Source organism: Apis cerana, linkage group LG4 (genome assembly GCF_029169275.1).
Source record: "Apis cerana isolate GH-2021 linkage group LG4, AcerK_1.0, whole genome shotgun sequence".
NCBI classification, from domain to species: Eukaryota; Metazoa; Arthropoda; class Insecta; order Hymenoptera; family Apidae; genus Apis; species Apis cerana.
In genome coordinates, this window is record NC_083855.1 from 4,633,632 (window position 1) to 4,655,558 (window position 21,927).

General features: G+C 35.5%; 1 protein-coding gene, 1 long non-coding RNA gene and 1 other non-coding gene across 10 annotated transcripts in view; 2 read left to right on the top strand and 1 right to left on the bottom strand.

Moving 5' to 3' along the window:
- The window catches only part of LOC107999718 (sestrin-1), a 150,357-nt gene that overhangs the window by 18,875 nt on the left and 109,555 nt on the right, over nt 1-21,927 (bottom strand). The gene's annotated exons all lie outside the window — the stretch shown is intronic.
- On the top strand, nt 17,737-17,809 carry Trnaa-agc (transfer RNA alanine (anticodon AGC)). The gene has a single exon. It is a non-coding gene; the product is annotated as a tRNA-Ala (tRNA).
- On the top strand, nt 19,690-21,435 carry LOC133665978 (uncharacterized). Its single transcript, XR_009829475.1, has 3 exons — nt 19,690-19,868; nt 19,943-20,091; nt 20,661-21,435. It is a non-coding gene; the product is annotated as an uncharacterized LOC133665978 (long non-coding RNA).

Genomic DNA, 21,927 nt, shown 5'->3' on the forward strand with positions numbered 1-21,927 from the left:
GCGCCGCTTTATTGGCTATTTCTGCAAATTAATCAAAGTTGGTATGTACCGAGAAATCGAACGATCGAGATAAACTTGATCAACGTGCAGAAAGGAATTCAAAATACGAGGGTCACGATAGAATAATCGCAAAAATGAAGCCTCAAGGCGACTCCGTCCGTCGTCGTCGTGGTTATGTCTATTTACGTTGATGGGAGCGAGCACATAGACGTGAAAGAAATAAAGATAACCGAACGAGCGACAAACAACGGCCAGAAAGGCCGGGGTAATACACTCGAGAAGTCGATTATATGAAACCTTGTACCATATTATTCCGTGTATATCACTCCCACGCGTGAGTGGCGCGCGCGCGTTCAACCAGCAAAGCCATTCCTCAAGCTGAATCTTAACAACACCCATGCGTGTTTAAAAGATGCTCGATAAAACCGACAATGATCCCTTCTCTCTCTTCCTTTCTGACAATAAAAGCGAGATGCTGCTTTTTATAACTTTTCTTTATCGAGGATAAGAATTTTTAAAGATTAGGTAGAAGATAGAATTCGAGAATCCGTGGATGACGACCCCGGGGCCGGGGTCTACACACCTTTCGCCAAGGCGTTCCTCAAATTCGTTCGTGTTATTACTTCTTTTCGTTCGACTCGAAAGAAAGACTGGAAAAAATATAACGAACACTCTGCGATCTTGTTGCAAAATGTTGAAATGTTGTTCGACGTGATTCACAGTGATCTTTCCCTGGGAATTGAACGTTCGTTGACCCGCGAGAGTCAGGAATCGGGAAGACGAGAAAATTACTTTATCGTGGGCATAATAGGTAATACGTCGATTATTAAGTGCGCCGCGTAAATGGGAAATTAGGGTAGAGCGTTAAAAGAGCCTGCACGTTTTACGATCCGTACGTGACTAAATAGACGTGAAACGGGCCGTTCCAAAGGAACGGAAGGGGACAATAGAATAATATCGTAACCCGCCACCCACGGTCAACGTTAATCGCAATCGTTTACAGAGATACGGCTTAATTAACATCGGCGATTAACGTTGCATCGTGGTCACTCTGTATACAACACGCATGTACGCTTGTTTTCGAGTTTCTCACGATTCTCTCTTATGCATCCTCGTTGTCTGTGCCCTATTGTCTGTGAGGCGGATGTTGAAGTGATACGGATTAAATGGAACGATGCAACCGTGCTGTGCGTCTATCTAATTTAAATTTACTCGCGTGTGATCTATTATTTGTGTTCATAACATGTCGGTATTTTACATTTTGTAAAAAAAGGAATATCTATTTATAATCTGTTATCATTCTATAATTTTTTTTAAATTACCAAAAAATCAGTAAAACGTCTAATCTAGAAGAAACGTATGAGTCAAAGTTGAAAACAATGGGATCACAAATCTTAACGCGATGCAATCTCCGAAACGGAAAGAACAATTATCAAACATTTCTCGCGTCGATAAAATTGGAGCAAGAAAATCCAAAGAATCATAACATGTCCATTCCCATGACGGGAAAACAATTCTGCAAAGATACGAGGGTAAATGTTAAAATTGGACTTGGGCAAGTGTGTTGAGGAATCGGTCAGATTTCACGTCCTTTTAAAACGCCTATCTTTACACTAGCCAAGCACAAGGCGTGCTCTGTCAGCTCAAAGCCACTTATTTGCCTGGCCTAAAACAACATCTTCCAGCACACCGCTCGAGAATGTCACTGGCCTTATCGCGCGTGTGAGAAGCGGCGAGAATTGGCAAACACACGCTATACGTATAAAACAAAACCGGCTGTTCCGCGTTTCGAAAAGGAAAAAAAAAAAAAAAGAAAGAAGAAGAAAAAAAGAAAAAGGAAAAGGAAAAGGAACGTGGTCGGTCGTTCTCTCTTTCAAAATCGTGAAAACAGGTTCTCGTTTCCGATATTCGATGACGCAACTTAGTTAGTTCGATACAACCTTCGAAGGGAATTTAAACGGCGCCATTTATTCGACTTTCTTCCGCTTGATAAATGAAATAACGTTGGCAACTCGAAAAACAGAGGCGTGATTAAAATCGAGCAAAACCGCTTATCTTGTTTTCGATAGGACTCGAAGGACAAGCGTCGAGTTCTCATATTGGTGTTACGTATGGAGATTTTGTCTCGCCTATAAGCGTCTCGTGTACGTGAGAAAAACGTAATTTCTGAAACAATGACTTAGAAATAATCTCGTATATCATTTGTGAAAAAAATATTATTATCCAATTTAAAAGAAAAATAATTATCTGTTTCTCTATTGATTATTTAAAAAAAAATTCATTGGAATTTCAAATTAATTGAAAATAATTTAAATATCATTGTCAAAAAAATATTCACCTCCGAATATTTCTCAATCATTCAATTTAAAGAAAAGAAGAACTCAAATTCTTTCAACGAACCTTATGAAAAAAACAAATAAACACGTACCAGGTTCCAAATAATCCGAATAACAAAAAAGGAAATGAAGAATATATAATATATAAGTATAAAAAAACTAGATTCTTAAAAAATTGATTCGAGTCACGCGAGTACATCGTTCGGCCGATGTATCGATACGGTATCGAATCGAGGCGAAGTAGTTGCATATCGTGTAAAATCCGATAATTCAGACGATCAACTGATCGAAACGATTCGAAAAGAACGAATAGACAGAGAGAGAAGACGAATGAAAACAAACTCGGTTGGAAAATATGAGAAATATTAACGCTAAGAGAGAAAGAAAGAAAGAAAGAAAGAAAGAAAAAAGAGGAGGAGAAACACGATCTGGGGAACAAAGGAGCTTTTGCGAGTTCGATGCTCCTTTCTTATCAGGGAAGGAGACTGTTGCGGCTAAGCCAAATCGTGGTTTGATTGGTCTGCTTGGCCTCGACGTCATTCCATCGATTGTGAATACGCTACGCGATACCAAACGTGTCTCCCCGTCTCTGTCGTTCGTTCCTTGTGTCGTGTCCCGACACGTCTCGACGCATTCGAACACGTTCCTGCGATTTGAGCACGGCCAAGTGACAAAGAGTGACAAAGAAGCTCGAAAATGGCGGATGCATGAGATTTTGAATCTGAAAATTAGGGAAAAAAGTATCTTTTTTTAATTTTAAAGTCGAAATTTTCAAACAATTAAAATAGTCTTATGTAAAATTTGTCGAAATTTTGATCTGTTTCAATCGTTAAAATGGATTCATTAAGATATTAAAAGCCGCGCGCTTAAATGGATAAATAGATGGCGGGAAATTTTGAATTTAGAGTTTATTGTAGAAAATAATGATTCTTTTTTTAGCTAATGTAAAAACAGATCAAGAATTTCTCTTACAATTTGCAATTAAACAATTGACTGATTGAAAAATAAAGTTACGAATGACTTTCAATATAGTTATATAATCCTATCACGCATATGTGATATTGAATTGAATATAACGCTACATTGTATACACTTAACTCCTTAGATTATAATTTTTGCTGTATACATTATATATTGCTGCGTCGGTGTTAGTTTTGAAACAAAACAATGAAAGCAAGCAAACACGAGTATTTGTATTACACGAAATCTAGAGATTTCTTATAACCTTCTTATAAAATTTTGATTAAAACAGCCAAAAGATTGAAAGAAATCTATTCCTATTAAAAAATCCATACGATTTCCCTCAGAAAAAATTAAAATCAAAACACGCAACTTACGTTTTTCCCTCCCCTCATATGTAAAAATAATGTATAATATGTAAAATAATCGCGAGAACACGAGAAAACTGACCTCAACAAAATATCGCAGGCGAAAGATAGGGGTCGAGACACAAGAAGACGAAGAAGAAATAAGAAAAGGCCACGAAATAAAAAGAAGGAACCCCTCGAAGAGCAATTACGCCGATCGAGGATAGCGTTATGGGCTCCTCCACAGGGACTCCGGTCCGTGGAAAAAAACCGGTCAGCGAGTGGTATCATAAACAATGACTTTCTAACTAGGATGGACGGACGGACGCATGGAACCGGGGAGCACCGCAAGAATTTATACGTTGGCCGTCTGATAGATTCCAGACGCCATTGGACGCTTGTCTAACGGGTCCATGAAATATGAATCGGATCGAGGGGATAAAGACGTCGAATACCAGCGAGAAATAATCGATGGTTTGGAAACCTCTTTCGTCGTGCTCTGAAATTAAAAGAATAATCTTAATCGATAATGGTTAAAGTGCTCGTAATAAGAACAACACTTGTACGATTTCCAAGGCATTCCATCACAATTTCACGATTTAATTGGATACAGATACGGTTCTTTTGCAATAGTAATATTTATAAAAAATATTTTTCTTGAAAAAAGGATGAAAATTGATAAGGAGTTCGTTTTTTTTTTTATACGAACTCTTTGAACACAATTATGAAATTAGGACAAAGTGAAGGAAAAATATTTTTCTTAGGGAGGGAAAATTTTGATGAAGGATATTTTCCAGATTGATTGACGAGGTTAATGAAAAATATTTTTCAATAAGGAGTTAAAGAACAGCAGAAAAGAGAAATAATTAACCCCTTTCTTCGTCATATTTACGATACGTTTTCTTTACTTTTTTTTTGGTTAAGTACTGATGAATGGTGACGAAATTAGGCCAAAATCGAAGAAAAATATTTTTCACAGAACGAAACAACCGATGAAAAATATTTTCCAACAGTGACAAAGTCGATAAAAAATAAATGAAGAAGGAGACCATCGGCAGTGATAATGGGGGAGTGACATAATGGTTTCATCGCGATTGTTTCACCCGTGAAATTTATCGAATCGGTAAATCGATAACAATACCTCCCCGTTTATTTGCCTTTCCTCGGTTTGGTATTAATAACCGGTTACAAAATTAGGGAAAAATGTTCGATGAAAAATATTTTCCGCCGGGTGAAAAAAAATTCAATGAAAAATATTTTCCACCGACGAGTGACAAACTCGATATTGAGAAAAATATTTCTCAATTTATTGGAAAATTATTGAACAAATATTCGATTAACAGATCACACGGGGTCGAGAAAAACAATTTTTAAAAAATATGTATATATATTCCCGTGGGTGGCGAATGGTACACGGATTAACCGGTAGCGATAATCGTCCCATGGCGATAGTTAAGAGACATGAAAACGTAAAACCGGGAAAGAAAGATAAACGTTGATCGCAGGCCTCTACAGCCACTGTGTTTACCCGTGAACGAAACCGGTAAACATGTTTACCAATGGCGGATTACGTTAAAATTTTAACATTTACATAAGAGCCGACGCGATAGGGAGAAATGGCTCTGTGTACAAAAAACTCCTCATTACCATAGTAAATATGTACGTTATATTAATCGATCATCGATCATTTTTTTTTTCTTTCGTCGATAAGATTCGTTCGATTAAGGAATCATAAAATTTCTATCAGATTCTAAAGGGTGAAAAATAGTAGAAGAAATTTCTCAAGTTTCTAAAAACTATTTTAAGATTATATTTTAGGTAATTATCTAAATAATTTTCTTCTTTTTTCGTGAATTCGAATTAAAAAAAGATTCCAAGATTCAAGGTTTTGAATGTCTATTTAATAAATAGCCACTGTTCGAAATTCGAAGACGGAATTGAATTTCCCGAGGAATGGATCGTTACGTCAGCAGTAGACTCTTTATATGTAAATAGGGAATCATTTAGGATCCTTTCTACTGGGAAGGTCCACGCTAAACTCGTCCATAATAGTCTCATAATTGTGGACGAGATTTATACAGAGTGGAACAACAATAGCACCATTTCGAATCCATTTGATTGGGTATAGATCTCCAGAGGTACGTGACCAAAGTGTAAATTACCTCTCGAATCTGGGTCTAACCTCGCCCAGTTAATCACGTAACGATAACACGCGCAGAAACGAAGAAACAAAAAGTTGTATATCCAGTTAAGGCATATATGCAATGTAATTTATCCTTCGATAATAATTTCAAAAACTCTTTAATAAATAAAAATAATATTCCTGTATTTTTTTTTAATTTTTCAAGATATATTTTCTTTCTAACTTCCACGCGATTCCTCGACTTTTAACTACAGTTACGAAAGTCGAGTGTGCCTTGTAGAAATAACTACATCCAAGTCTAAGAAGTACTCCTTAACAATTGTTGTCTTCGGTTATTCGTATTTTTCAAAGTGTATTGAAATTTTATTCGAAGTTTTCTATTAAATCTTTTAAGTAAAGTCAGAAAGCCCAATGTACACCGTGAAGTTTAATTTATTTTTCTCCCTCGGAAAAACAATCACAAAGAAATATATAAGAACTTCGGTTTTCACACATATGATGTAACGATGATATAATTCCATAATTAACACTTTAAATATTCTGAATCGGTAATAGTATCTCACGTTGAAATGTCAATTTAAAAATACGCTTGCATTTACATTCCATCAACGAAAAATTCCAACAGCAATAATTCAAAAATTGGAAATTTTCAATTGCCGATACATACGAACGATACATTTCGTAATACTGGGATATTTCAAAACAAAAAGAAAAAAAAACAAAGAACAAAAAAAATTCCAAGAGTCGAAGTAAAAAGAGTAAAAAAAAAGAGGCAAAATGGTCGGTTCATTGAGCGGTGGTTTCATGCAGTTACCGATGACACGAGAAAAGAAAAAGCAAGAAAACCTGTTAGCCCGTACGGGCCTGGACCCGTTCTCGAGGTCTTCGAGGAGCGAAGGCGGCCTATGACCGCGTGCAACAACATTGAAAACCAGAACCCAGATCTCGAGAACCGGTTTACGCTTGGAAAACAATTTTACGATCTCGAGAGAGCTGCATGTCGAGGAGAAAATATATATGTATATATGTATACATACATTATATATATATATATATATACATATACAAGAGAAAGGGAAAAGAACAGGAAAGGGAGAAGAAGAAGAAGAAAAAAAAGAAGAAGAAAAATGGAGAGATTCGACAAGAGTTTCGTCTCAACGGGCCACCATGCCCGGATGGGACGTGTATACTCGTGGCGGTTTACAAAGGAGGGGGAAAAAAGGGGTGAAATGAAAGAAGAAAATAGGAGAGAGAGAGGGGAAAAATGAAGGAAGGGAATTAAAAAAGAAACGTCGGAGTCGTCGGATAAAAATAATCGTTCGAAACCAGCGTGTTCTTCAAAGGGACTTACACCATCCACTCGGCGTTTATTCCACGTCCAATTTACCTCCAGTTCAAAGAGCCTCTGTGTAACTAGGTCCGGGGAAAATAGATTTTCGACGTGGATAAATGGAAACAAATATTTTCGTTTCTTCGAATGAGACGAGGTTTTTGCATGTAAAATTTTCTTCGATATGGAAGAATTATGTAATAATTTGTGTATTATTTCGAAACGAGTGAAACTGAAATACGAGGAAACGGTATTATTCGATTCAGGAAGAGGCTATTCTCAAATATGATTCAAAGTCTTAAACAATGAAGAAGAAATGAAAAATAAAACATTGGGGATTTGTCTGGGATTTTCTCTATCTCCGTGTTCCTTCGCTCTCGAGTTAAAATTATTTTTAAAAAATGAAATTCTTCCCTCCGAATCTTGCGCCTAAATAAATAAACTGAAAGAGAAAACAAATAATTCTCCTATCCGTATATTTGTTTGCCTCCGTGTTAAAATTATATAAAAAATAAAATTCTTTTCTCTGAATCCCGCAGGTATAAATAAAAAAAATAAATAAATAATGAGATCATACATAAAAATTGTTTTTATAAATGATCTTAATACAAAACAACTATTATCTAATTATCTTTGACGTTAATTTCAATTTGATCGAAAAATATTTCATTTGCATCGAGCCTGAATGTAAATAAATAATTAATAATATTTATCCATGCGATATTTAGAAATTATTTATGAAATATATTTCAATTTTTAATATGCCTAATATATTTTCCTTTCCTTTTCTCCAACTCTAATTTAATAAAAAATCAGATGCAACTATTACGCAAACGTGTTGGAGGTTCTACGAATTGCATAACATGGAACAGAGAAAAACATTAGAAATGCAAAACTGCGTCCGTGGTATAATTTATCTCGTAATGAGCTAGCGGTTCCATTATTTCTGTGCCAATTTCACGACGTGTCGTCCCAACACAACGAAATTGAAATGTACGCTCACTTTTTTCACGTGACTTTCGACGATTCACGTGAATCGAAGGGGTTGACACGCACGTTTGAACCAGTTGCACAAGCTATGAATGAAATGTGGATATTCGTATGCAAATCATGCATACGAATAGCACGAGATAGGCAACGTGACCGTCTAAAATTTTTCCCATTCAATGGCCCAACGTTTTTAAACAAATCTTAATGAATGTGTATGACTTTTGTTTTGTCTTTCCTTCTTCTGTTCATCTCGCAAAAATAGATAGTTAGATTTTTGAGAATTATTTTTTTAAGTATACTTAAGTAACATATGAAAAATACGAGCTGTTTATCGCATTGTGAATACGAGATACAATAACTCAATAGTGAAAAACTATAAATTTTTAAGGAATAAAAATTACAAAGACCATTGTCTTCCGTTAATATTATTCCTTTCCATGGAAATTTTTTTTGTTTCCGTTTGCAACAGGGAATTTTCACATATTTTGTGGACATTTCAATGGAATTTGTTCTGGATTTGCGATTCCTAAAGATAAATGGAAAATAAATTATGATTAAGAATATTGATATTGAAATGTTCGAGTATATTTGCGTTTCCCATAACGAAAAGAATTAGAAAGAATTAAAATTAGAATGGTATAATACGAAACTCGATGTGCATTGATACACAACAAAATGAAATCTCTCGTTCAAATGCCAAGAACAAACTCGAAGAGAGGAATATAATAGGCAAGAAAGCACGAATGTAAATCACTTCGCGAGGAATTCAAAGAAATTCGAAACATTTCCTCTGGAGAAAAATTTTTCTCCATAGGAAACGCGACTCCACCAACATGGCGTCTCGCATCCTGAGAGAAACTCGTTGAAAAGCTGACTATTCAATCGTTCCCCTCCGCGTATCTCTTAGATTTGCTCAAAATGATTAGAGTCTTATTTAGATTGCTCGATCTGATTAGGCTGGGGTCTTGTTCGAACGTGTCAGCTATTCAGTTTCAAAGCTACTCGTATTACCGGGAGTAAGTGTTACTAAACGTGGGGCGAATATGGACGATATTTTTTTCTCTCTTTCAATTTTTTAACATTCCATTTTATTCCAACCGTGAAACTTTCTAATTATTCAAAATTGGTTACATTATGCTATATACGTTTCGGATGATCGACTCGAACGAACCGTCAATTCAACTTTGTTGACAAGAGTCGAGAAATTCCACGGGTGAACACGTGTAACAAGGCTGATAATTTCAGGGCCGAGGAAACTAGATTTTTCAAAATAGATAAGTAGAAATAAATATTTATATTCGCTCGAGTGAGACAAGATTTTGCATATAAACATTTTTTTAGTCGCGTAAAGAAATAGTATTTCACTTATATTCACTATTACTCATTCAAAAATTCTATTTTGTTACAGGTAGAAAATTAATGAATTTAAAATAATTAAACTCAATGTTTAAGAAATAAAAAAATATCCCGTGACGTTTAATGGATTTTAATTAAATGGAAAATTAACGTTTTCCATTTGCATCGAATCTGTAAATAGTAAATATTTACCCGTTAGATATTGAAAAAGAAGTAATATTTCCAAATTGTATTCGCTTGTTTTAAGCTATTTCAAACATTCGTTTGTTTCAAGCTATTTCAAAATTTCCTCTGATTTTAGATGTGTTTCAAAGAATGAACTTTGATACACAAATATAATAACGTTCGAAATATCTTTGTTGTCGTTTTTGTTAAAAAAAAATTCGTAAAAGTATCAATTCGTTTGTTAAGGTAACAGATAAGATTCGAAATGCGTCAATGAGAATTAACGAGAATATGATACTTAAATGGACAAGCGAACTAGCTATTAAAAATGTTGACAAAAATGATCGAAAAATAAAAAATTCGTTACCAAGTCGATAAGTGATAACGTTATGTAGTATAAAGAAAAACAGAAGGTCGTTTATTCAAGTAACTGTGATAGGAGGATTGCAGGATGATGAAATTTGACAATGAAGGTAACGATATAAACAGCAGAAATTATTGCAAACGTTTTGGTTGTTTTAACAAATGAACGAGCCAACGAAATGGAAAAATCCATATACGAAGAGTAATCGATTTCGAAACATTTATATCAATGATTATTATTGAAATGAACTGGAAACATGGAACACTTGAAATGAAACTTCTTCTTATTTTTAAGATTCGAAACTTTCAATAAATTTAGGCTTATTTTAATTTAAGTAAGAAATGAAACACAAAAATTATACTCTCTATTAAAAATAATTATTACTATTAGCTAATTTCAAATCTAATAAAAAAATTCTAGAAACAATTTATTGTTAAAAAAGAAAAAAATCTTGTATTTCAAAGAGTCGAAATTAATGTTAAAAAAAATTTGAAAAATAAGAATAGAAGTATTTACTGTGAAATCAATAAACTGGCATCCGCACCGGGTGATCAATGTTAGGTAAATTTTACGTGAACGTTCAGGATGATGAAACACTTCAATAAAATTGGCAAAGTGACACAGAGCCGTGGTAAGAGAGGGTAAGTTTCTGATGCAAGAACGGATACTCCTGCGAATCGTCCCCGGAGCCAGGTTTTACCCGTTTACTCCAAAAGAAGGAAATAGTGAATCGCATGCTGACGAAACCGGTTCGCATTATGAAATTACCTTTTAAGATCTCTGATGATCGAGTTAAAACTTGTAGAAACAATCTACTGTTCGATTTTCCAGGGGTTAGATATAAAAATTTATTCGATAGTCCCAAAATTAATTTGCGAAATAATAAAATTCGTAATGTTTATGACTGGAATATAGAAAACTCGATCAATTTCGTTCCGTCACGAGAGACAACATGTAAAAAGAGTAATGTTTTGTCTGTTTTTATAGAAGCATGATTCACTAACCTAATCAACCTTTTATTCGTTATCGAACGAATATAACACGGGTGAAAAATGGGCTGGATCCTGATTCTAATGCGCAATATATCGGTCTCGTGCCGCAAAACCGGCAGCACGGTTCAGACGAACAACAATTTTACGAGAATATATACGCTGATCATGAATCGAATGGTTACACTTCCCCCTTAACAAAATCAATTACTTGCCTCTGTTGAACGAAAATATCGAATACACAGAGAGGATAATTCACTCTCTTTTTGATCAATTTAATCTATCTATGTATATAAACGAAATACAGGACCGATCAAACAAAATAATCGATATCGATCGTATAGCGATGTAAATGACGCAAAATTTTGAAGTTAATCTAGATGGACACGTACGAATCATTCAACAATATTGAAAAATTGCAGTTTATGAGACTACTTTCGATCATTTCTATCGACCATTTTTCTCTTTCATTATTGCACTGTATCTCTGCTAGATGAATCGTATGTAAGATCTCGATGACTTTTGGAATGCGCCGGTCGTATGCGTGCACGAATCGAGAGTGACATATATATGCAAGATGGTGTTTGTGAGCACGATACATGTGCACAGAACAGTCGTAATTACGAGAAACGAGAAACACGAGGACAAGACCGAAAAGCCGGTCGATCCTCTCCCTCTCTCTGTTACTAAGCGAAAAAAAAGGAAAAGGGAAACAAAAAAACCTAGCGAACAACGACAGGCGCATTCGTCTCGAGAGCCGGCATTTTCAGCCGGAATTTCAAACAAATGAAATAGAAAAAAAATATATATATATATATACATATAATTTGTGAAAAAACTCACGTCATTTCCAATCTGACCCATGCTGACGGCACCACCACAATTCGCGAGTGTATCCGCCTTCGGATAAGGCTCGGTCACGTTAGCCACAGGAATTTTGGACAATTATAATAAATAAACACTATATATGTAATAAAGATATTACACGAAAGACTTCGGTAGAACACGATATATATGTTGCAATCAGAAAAAAAATTTCTGTCCTCGATTTCTTAGCGATCTAAGATCTTTCGGTAGAAAAAAGACGGGGGATATTATAGAGAGAAAATGATTTTCAAGAGAATCTTTTTTCACCGGCAAGTCTTAACGGTGGGTCTTCCTTTGAAATAAAACGTCCGCGAGTTGTCACACTTGAGGAACACCGGCAAGAAATTACCAATCATAATAAATATCACAGAAATATTGCTCGTACCCTTGATTTGGGTAATGCGACAATGCTCGATTCAATCTTTTCTCGTAATTCGGCTCGTAATTCTTTTTGGAGTACGGTCGAACGATAAGAGAAAATATGATACGGAAAAAAAAAAAAAAAGAAAAAAAAAGCAGAAAAGCTACGATCGTTCACAACACCGATACACAGTTAGAAAGATCACAAGAATCAGGTTACACTGGACATTACGTGTTGGGGGTTTCTACGATGAACGATGTATGCGAAAAGAGAGCCGGTTGCTAACTGACGATAACTGACGCTTCAATAGCTAAGCTGAGCTACGATCATCTGGTCGGGCCGGCGTGGTGGGGAACGAACAGCTGGTGGGGAGACTTGCCGGTTTCTCGGGCCTGCGCCGTAGCAACAACTCGTACCATACCAGGGTCGTTAAAGCGAAATTCTGATAAAGCGCATAAAAAGACGAGGGTTTTACTTTCAGATAATTCGTGATTCATTGCAACGTTTCATGAATATCTAACTTTGCTACGGGTTCGCTTGAAAGTAAACAGACAAGAGGAGACGAAGAACACGAGTGGGGACGTTATTATAAGAAGCTATAGATACGGGTCTGGCACACGCAGGCAGCCGGCTTGATCAGCTGATGCCTTAGCAACAGGAGTACGAACTGTGCTAAAAATATCGATCCCATCTGATTATCGGTACGATGCGATTTGTAACGATTTGTTACAACCACTGCAAAAGTAAACGAAGAATATCAAATACATATATTTTCCTTGCGGCAAGTTAAAATATCGGAGAGAAAGTTAAAATCATGGGTTCGGAACCGTATTCGTTCGCATACAAACACGAAAACCAGAGGGTGTAAACAATTGCTATTCGATTTATATCACCAGCTTCACTTTTATCGTCGCTACTCGATTATTTTGTCACCGTTTTCGCAACCAACGAGAATCGGTAATCGTCCATTGCATAATTGAAAAGTGTACGTGTAATCTTCAAAGGCGGGACATTGGTTTTGTTTATCAGCGTTAATGAAGAGGCTCTTTCTCTCACTGAAGAGGGCACGTTATCAACGATGAGTGGGCATATACGAGAAACGCTATGATTCGCGAATATTCGTCCCGTAACCGTGCGGATCAATGAAACTCCCAATCTTTTTGTAAGCAGGGAGGAGAGAAGATGAAGAGCCATTCAGGGCCTTTAAGGTTCCTTTGTTTTCCAAGGACAACGCAAAATAAAGACTTAGGAGGAAACGGAGAAGGGCTCTTCCCTCTTTCATTTCCGCAAAATACTGACGACCCTTTGTCGCGAGCACGAAACGTCACGGTGGCCCTATTGCCGCAGAATTTTTCATGCGAGTCAATCGAAAAAAAAGAAGGAAAAAAAAAAAAAAAGAAATACAATCCCTTTCGTCTAATTATACGACTTCTTATCATCGTATATAAGAATAGAAAGAGACAATGATACATAAATCACGACGAGATTGATTGCATTTAAATACCTCGATGACGATCCATAATTCTGAGAGCCATTGATCCAATGTATCTCAAAACTGCTCTAGAATCAGAAACGAATGGTATCGATTGTGCTCGTGGGCAACTGGATTTTCCGAAATACCATTTCAATACTTTCATCGTCTTATAATTTCCCAAAAACTTGACACCAATATATCTCTATCACAAAGTAACGATTTGTCACTCGTATTCAATTCAAAATATCCAACACTTGTGACATATGGTCGCCTCGTATTTAAAGAACCACGAAGAAAGTAGCAGCACGTTGTAGATCAGTTCCCAGAAAAAGACGATTTAAAGGGATCGGGAACAGCTTGCCCCCCGGAAACAAAAAGAGAGGTAGAGAGAGAGAGAGAGAGAAGGTCCCTTTAAAACGCTGCTACATTTCGTGATGTTCTGTCGGTCAATCGTTCCAGGAAGGCCGACGATCTCACGAAGCTACGAACCATCGTGGCGATGAGAGCCGTTCCAAAGTTTCTATTATTTCGTATTCCCGGTAGTGGGTATTTGGGCGAGGTTAGTATTGGAAGCGCGAAGAGGTCAACGTTCGGGAAAGCGCCTCTCGTTACGGCACTGCCATACGATATTATAGGCCCCGTCGCTCGGAAATCCCCTCCTACCACCCACCTCAACTGCCGTACACCACTCTTTCACTCCTCTTTCACCCCCAGCCCATCTCCCTCTCTTTCCTCCTTTTCCTCTCTTTTTCCTCTTTCCGCGCAGAGATTATTATCTACCTCTCTTCAACCTCCTCCATCACGCTCTTTCTCTCGACTTTCTCTCCTTCCTTCCCTTCGCAGCGATTTTCTTCCTTTTTCTCTCTCTGCCTCTCTCTCGCTCCACCCTCTATACCTTTTCTTTTTTTCCTTTTCTCCGTCCCCTTCCCATACGCAGCACCCCCACTCCGCGTCAAACGACCATGCAACACTCTCGGTAGTTTCGTTTTGCTCTTGCTTTCTCCGCTTTTCCTTTTCTAAACCTTTCTTTTTTTCTAAATCGCCCCTCCATCTTTTTCTAACCGTCCATCGCTCTCTTTCTCTCTTTCACTTCAGCCTCGGTCGCACGCATCGCGCCGTTATAACGGAAGAGGACCGTTGCTCTCGATTCGTCGAATCAACGGTTAGAATCCATCAACCACGAGATCCGTCGGCCTCGACGCAACAGATTAGATCTCGATCTTTGAAAATTGTCAGATTGGATCGTAGCTACGAGTTCGCCCCGCCCTCTTTCTCTAACAACGTCTCGACTGTGAAGGAAAAAAGAAAAAAAACACGTGTCGAGGCAAGATGCGAACGGATGGAAAATAGAAGAATGATTAATCGACGCGTCTAATCGACCGCCATGACTTAACCGAACTGCTGCTCGCTCGATCCTTTTTTTTTCTCTTCTTCCTCTCTCCCTCTTGTTCGGAGAGAGCAACGTCGGATCAAGGCCACCGATGCAAGAAAGAAAAAAAAAGAAAAGAAAAGAAAAGAACACTTTAGAATCCTTTCGCGGCGATGACTCAGAGAGCGGGACCCGGCAAGGTATTACGTGGCAATGAAACGTTCCAGCTGTAACATCGCGAACTATCGTTCCATTGTGACAAGCTACAAATTGCCGGTGATAGATTAACGGGTCGCGTTCATCTCCGGTTGCAAAATAACCGGTAGACTTATCTGTCCGCGGCTATCCCCTTCCTTGCCGCCTCTTCGGATTGTGTCCGGTCTTCGCCATTTTTTTCGTATCAATGCAGTTGATTTCGATTTCAAATGGGGGAGAAATTTCGCGAACGCTTTTGTTTTTCAACGACGATTAAAAAATATTCCCAACGAAAGATTCTTTTTTCCTTTCGTACCAATGCAACGGTTGATCTGAAACGTGAAAAGAAACGTCAGAAATGTCTTCATTTTTCACGATTTTTTAATACTCGCTCGACAATATGACGGCTGTGTACGAGTACCACCGACGGATTGGAATTTATTTATTTGATGATTGATATACGATTATGGAAATAATTATTTCCATGCCATGTCAAATGGATGAAATACTGGTATATTGGTTTCAATATCGAGTTAAAGATGACGTATGGCTGTTTAAAAATTATCGTATTACTCTTAATGAAAAATTATGAGATCAAAAAAAGGATAGATGGATATGCACGTAGCCTTCCTTCGTGTTCACGATAACTTCATCGCTTTTTTCTCTTTTTCTTTTTTTATTATTTCGAGGAAATTTCGCAACACTTTCTACTTCCATATATTCTTTAGGAAAAATCGCGCGATCGATGGAATGATTCATGTCGAAACGATAAACAATATTACCGTGGTATAATAATGCCGTGAGATAAAAGACGGTCACGAATCCGGTCGAGCAAATAGACGTCATTCGGAGGCTATTGACAGTGGACGAGCACGTGGTGCAGACACGCGAATCATCACGACCAAACCGTAATATCGGGGAAGAACTGTGGCGGAAGCCAAGAGAGCTGTTTCCGGTACAACGAATAAATCAAAAGGGAAGTTCTGAGCTCCCTCACAGCTTTCCTCCCCTTGTTTCTTTTTTCCTTGACGACTATGTTGCACAATAATGCTCCATGGACCGAAATGATGCGTAGGCCATTCGAGAAGATCGTAAACTTGCCAACACGCACAGCCTGACACTCTCCTCCTCTCGTGTTTGTCTTGAGATCCAAGAAGAAGAAAAAATTATTCATTTCACAGCGAGTTATAAAAGAGAAACGATGGTAGGAAAAAGAAGAATGCCTATTTTCGGTCTGTTGATAAAAACGCAAAGTACTTTTTTCCGTACTATTAATATCTTCTATTATTACCGCTTGACTTCGTACTTCAATAGACAATATGATTAATTATGCGCAACAAGTGTATCTTTAAAAGATTTCTTGACGACAAGTTTCGCTTATATCGGTCGTCCAGTATTTCTATCTTTTGATATATCTACATATTTAAACTTTGAAATATTGTCTGTGTTATCTGTACGTGAGAATCGAGTAATCCACATACACAATAATGCACGAGTATTACGATGTTTTTGTAAGAAGTTCAAAGGTATAAACGTGCGATTCGTGTGCAGACACTTTGATTCTTTGATATCTTTGTTCGAACTATGACTCACAATCAAGACAGACGATTTCCCCTCTTTTCTTTTTTCCTCCATACATTATCACAGTGCGTAGCAAGTTTTTATAACACGAACAATTTCGGAGCACGTGACACCACTGGATCATCTTTATTCTTAATGACGCATCTTTGCAAAATCGAAACAATGGGAACGTTTATTATTAGTCGAAGTAGAGCAGAAAGCCATGGAGCAGAAACTTTGGTGACCGAGGAGAGAACCGTCATTATTATGTACATAAAATTTTCTATTTAAGTTACAATTTATTATTATTATATCATTTACATATATATATATAAATAATTAATTGTTTAAGACACGTATTAAGTAGCACACTATGAAAATTTGATGCTATGGAAATAAAATAAAACCTGATTAAAGAAACATTTATACAATAATTAATTAAGACCGATTATATTAAAAGTGACGCTTCGTATATCTAACGATAAAAATTTTCTATGAAAATGAAATGTAAAATCTAGTAAAAAAAAAAAAAAAGGTTTCAAAATCTCTGAAATAATATTCTACCATTTTCAAGTAATTGAATCTACATGCATATCGCACAGTAAAATAATCACGCAACTCGCGCAATTAACAGCGTTTAATAAACGCATTTAAGTGCAACGATCTGACACACATAAAAGATGATTCAACAATGACTAACTCAGAAAAAAAAGAAAAAAGAGAAAGAGAGAGAGATCAACGATAAACGAATTTCAACGAGGGATAATAGCTCGATTCTTACGTGTAATCTGTTGCAACCGGTTCGTTTAATTAACCGGCTGTCAATTAAAGCTCGAGAATCAGTGAAAAATCAATTAAAAAAAAAAGAAAAAAAAATTGGGAGCGCGTTATCGCTCCGGAAGTTTCGCGGAATTCCAATCTTTCTTATCAGGGGGCGTAGCTCAGATGGTAGAGCGCTCGCTTAGCATGCGAGAGGTACCGGGATCGATGCCCGGCGCCTCCAAGTTGGTTTTTTTTTTCTTTTCTTCTGAAAATTATCGAACGAACAAGTCATCCTTTGCAAATTCAACTTGCTACTCGGAGCGTTTATTAAATTTTGTTTTTTAAATGCACGGTAAAAGCTTATATAAGTAATTGATAAGGAGAGAAGAGATTCAGATAAGAAATTTTTTAAAATATAATGGAACAACAAGAGGTCAGCATTCCGTCTTATTTAATATCTAAGAAATGTTTATAGATGCCTTTTAATAAATGAAAAATTAAATAAATCAAACCTTATAGATTTTATCAAAATATTTTATCATTTCTTCTATTAATTCCCATATGTTGATTCCATCATATTGTTTCTCAATATCGAATCATTTTACATTTGCAACTGAAGCTGCAAACTGTAAATCTCTTGAGATAAAATATTATGTTTACATCTTATTATTTAATAAATGAATTTCATCATCAGAGAAGAAAATAAACACTTTGTATGCTTACATACAATTTATAATAGGAAATGTACTGTTCATGTGACACAAATTGCTCTTTACTATTATATATTATAATATCTTCGAACTTCGTTTACCCATTCGTTTACTTTATTCATTTTTGTTTCTAAAACCTTTGATACTTTATAGGTAATTTATATATACAATTTTTCGTTATTGTTTTCTATTCTATCACGCACACTGCGTGAATCGATTACATATCTACTTATCTTTTTTATAAATTAGATATCTGTATTCGATCAAATTAAATATCGAATTGAATTAAATAAAAAAATATAATATTGATCACGAATCAATATTACAAATCGGATGAAAGATACAGCTACTCGCTTACAGTAATATATCAATTACATTAGAGTAATAAATTGGAACTCAATGTCAGCGAGGAAGGAAAAGTCGAACTGTTTGAACACGTTTTCTACTATGTGCCCTAATGAATAGGAGACGTATCGAACATTTGTCACACACGAAGGTCGTATTTCATTATTGACAAACGTTCCATGCTCCCGTATCTACGATCTAATAGTTTGACAAGTACTTACTGTAGTTACAACACGACGATATTTGAGAAACGTGTCTAATTTAACTTCTTACATACCAAAAATATACAATAAAAACCTCTGTCATTCGAGTTCTTCTTATTGTGAAAATATACGATGGATACACACCAACTGTGAGCAATTTGAGAATGTTAAAAGTGCCACTAGATGATATTACAGAATGATTTTAGAACATGATGAAATGTTTGTTCGAATAATCACTAAATATACAAATAGCAACGTACCTTGATATTCTTTTTTAGATTTTTCAAGATTCTCCCTCTCCCAAAAAAAAAAAAATGGTTGAAGGATGCAAGACACGCAAGAGAACTAATACACCAAATAATAAATTGCCGTTGAAATGGTTGTTTTAATAATTGAATTCGAGAATTTCAAACCGACAAACTTTTCAACTAAATTCACTTTAATTTAATTCGATTATTTCCAATCTCTTATTATTAATATTTATACACTTTTTAAATGATACATCAGAAAATAATCTCTCTATTATCTGATAATTCTTTATCCATGTCTCCCGATTAGTTTAGATAACCGAGGTCATACCGTATTTGCGAAAAATATCTGCTGTAACGATTAAACAAGTAATTAACTTCCAATAACGCGTCATCCATGAACACAAAAAAGTATGCATCGCATCTGTGTATGCACAGGAACCATGAAATATCTATACAAATAGTACGTCGAATTTTCGATGTCAACAAGGATGATAAGAACCGTGCCCTATTATCGTCCAAACGCGACAATCATCGTTCTAAGATATATTGATAGAAAATTGAATTGGACAATGCGCGACGAACGCGTGAATATTGTTGTTTGTCCCTCGAATCAATCCGATTTTGAACAGTGGCAAGTAACAAACGATTGGTCTGTGACGCGTTATCACATCAAACAGCTGCGGTACAAAGATTTTCTTTAATGGTTAACGCAAACGAATCTGCCTTCTCAAACGCAAACGTTCGACGACCGTTCTTCCTTCACTGAGAGAAACAATGCAGTGACGCAAAACGTATATCGTTATTTCGTTCCATATTCGGGATTATCACGTTGGGAAAAAATTTAAATTTTTATATCGATTTGCAGTATTCGAAATATTTTTCGAGAAATATATATTTTGGATTAATTGGAATCGATGAGGAGATAGATATTTAGAAGATAAGTTATCCGAATTTATAATTTTATTTTTACTCGAATGCCATTTAATTGAACCTTGGACTTTACTTGGAAAGATTGTAAGTAATCCTATATTTACCCAGGTAATGGTTTAATCTTAACTTAATTTGTAATACGTGGTGATAAAAATATCCAACCTGATAAATTATGGGAAAATATTTTGAATCGATAATAATTTTGAAAGACGATATTGAAGTTTTATTTGAAAAAGAAAAAGATTTTTAAGCACCAGCCTAATTAATTATTATAATTATTTATAATAGTATGTACGATATATTATAATATTATTGATTGGAAAAAAATTTGGAAGAGCTTTCAAAGCGATAACATTTGACTTTTTCCATGTCTTATTAATAAATAAGATTTCACTATCATTTTCAATAGCTTTATAATTTTCCATTGCATCGAAAGAAACGCTTATTTTTTTGAACTGGTTAAATTCATTTCTCAATTCTAATTAATGGATAATTAAGAACGTATAATAAAAAATATTGCAAGTGACAAATTTGATTTTCCTAAAAATTCTTTGAAACCGTAATAAACCAAAAGACTCTGATCTCTTTTAAATAAAAATGATAAATATATACACGATCTATTGTATACCTATATGTACTTTCCTATATCTTAGTATCTTCTGAACGAGAATGCAAAATTGAATTCACTCGAAAATTTAGAAGCTAATAACAATAACAATTTTGACAATAAAACGTGTATTCCTCAAAGGATTAATCGCGAAAGACGTGAAAAATAAGAGTAACATCGGACGTGCATATATGCAGCCGTAGATATGCTCGAGATATGACAAAATGGAAACGTGTATATGGAATAAATTATACGCATTATCGCATAAAGTGACGTATAATTAGATTAAATCTTCTCCCGATCGATAAACAATCTTAACAATAATAAAAAATCCCCTGGAAAAATAATTAAAATCGAATAAAATTTTTAGAATCCTGGAGAAAAAAGGATATTTCTTTGATGATTGAGAAGACAGATTCGATAATTTACCGTTTTCTTTTTATAATTTGTGCTTCAAATTTAAAAATTCGCTCAAATACTCGATCACTATAACTAAAGAATATTTTTACGAATATTTTCCTTTCTCAAGTCGAAGCATTAATTTGCATCCCTTCCTTCTTTCCTCTCCTCCTTAATTAATTCGGCTGAAACAATCGATATTGATATTGCCAATTCATCATTGTGATTCCAATACGCGGCAGAATTTTGCAATAATGCACGGGCATGATAAAGTACTACAGATATCCATGTCATCCCAACACGCGTCTCATTTCAATTTAACGAAAACATCGGGCAGAACATTATCGAAACCGCTGAATACGTGAATTGTATTATCTGCAAGTATCTCTGTTCAACAATGAGAATAAATCAATAATAGAAAATTCATACGTTTCTTATTGGCCGATCGACAATAAATCGATTATCAATCGAAACGATCCAACACACCTCTGCTTCATCTTGTTTTTATTAAATTCCCTCGTCAATCGTTATGCTCGTAAAATATTCTATCGCAAAATACATATGAAAGTTTATTACATTATGAAAAAAATCAATTGAAATGGAAAATTAAAAGGAAGCAAATACTCCAGACTGTGATTATATACTGAAATCAAAAAAATTATATCTATATATCCTATCTTGATTCTCAACTTTTGAAAAATTCTCGATTGTTTTGCTGGTTGATGATGATGAGATAAACGTGATCGAAGTTTAATGATAATTTCATGCCGAATTTTTCGAAACGTCATGAACGATTTAGAGAATTATTTCAACTGGATTTGACCAGATTTGGAATGGGTTAAAGAAAATAAAAATTTCCCGAGAATTTACTCGCTTGGATCTACTGAAAAATCAACATAATTTCAATCAAAATT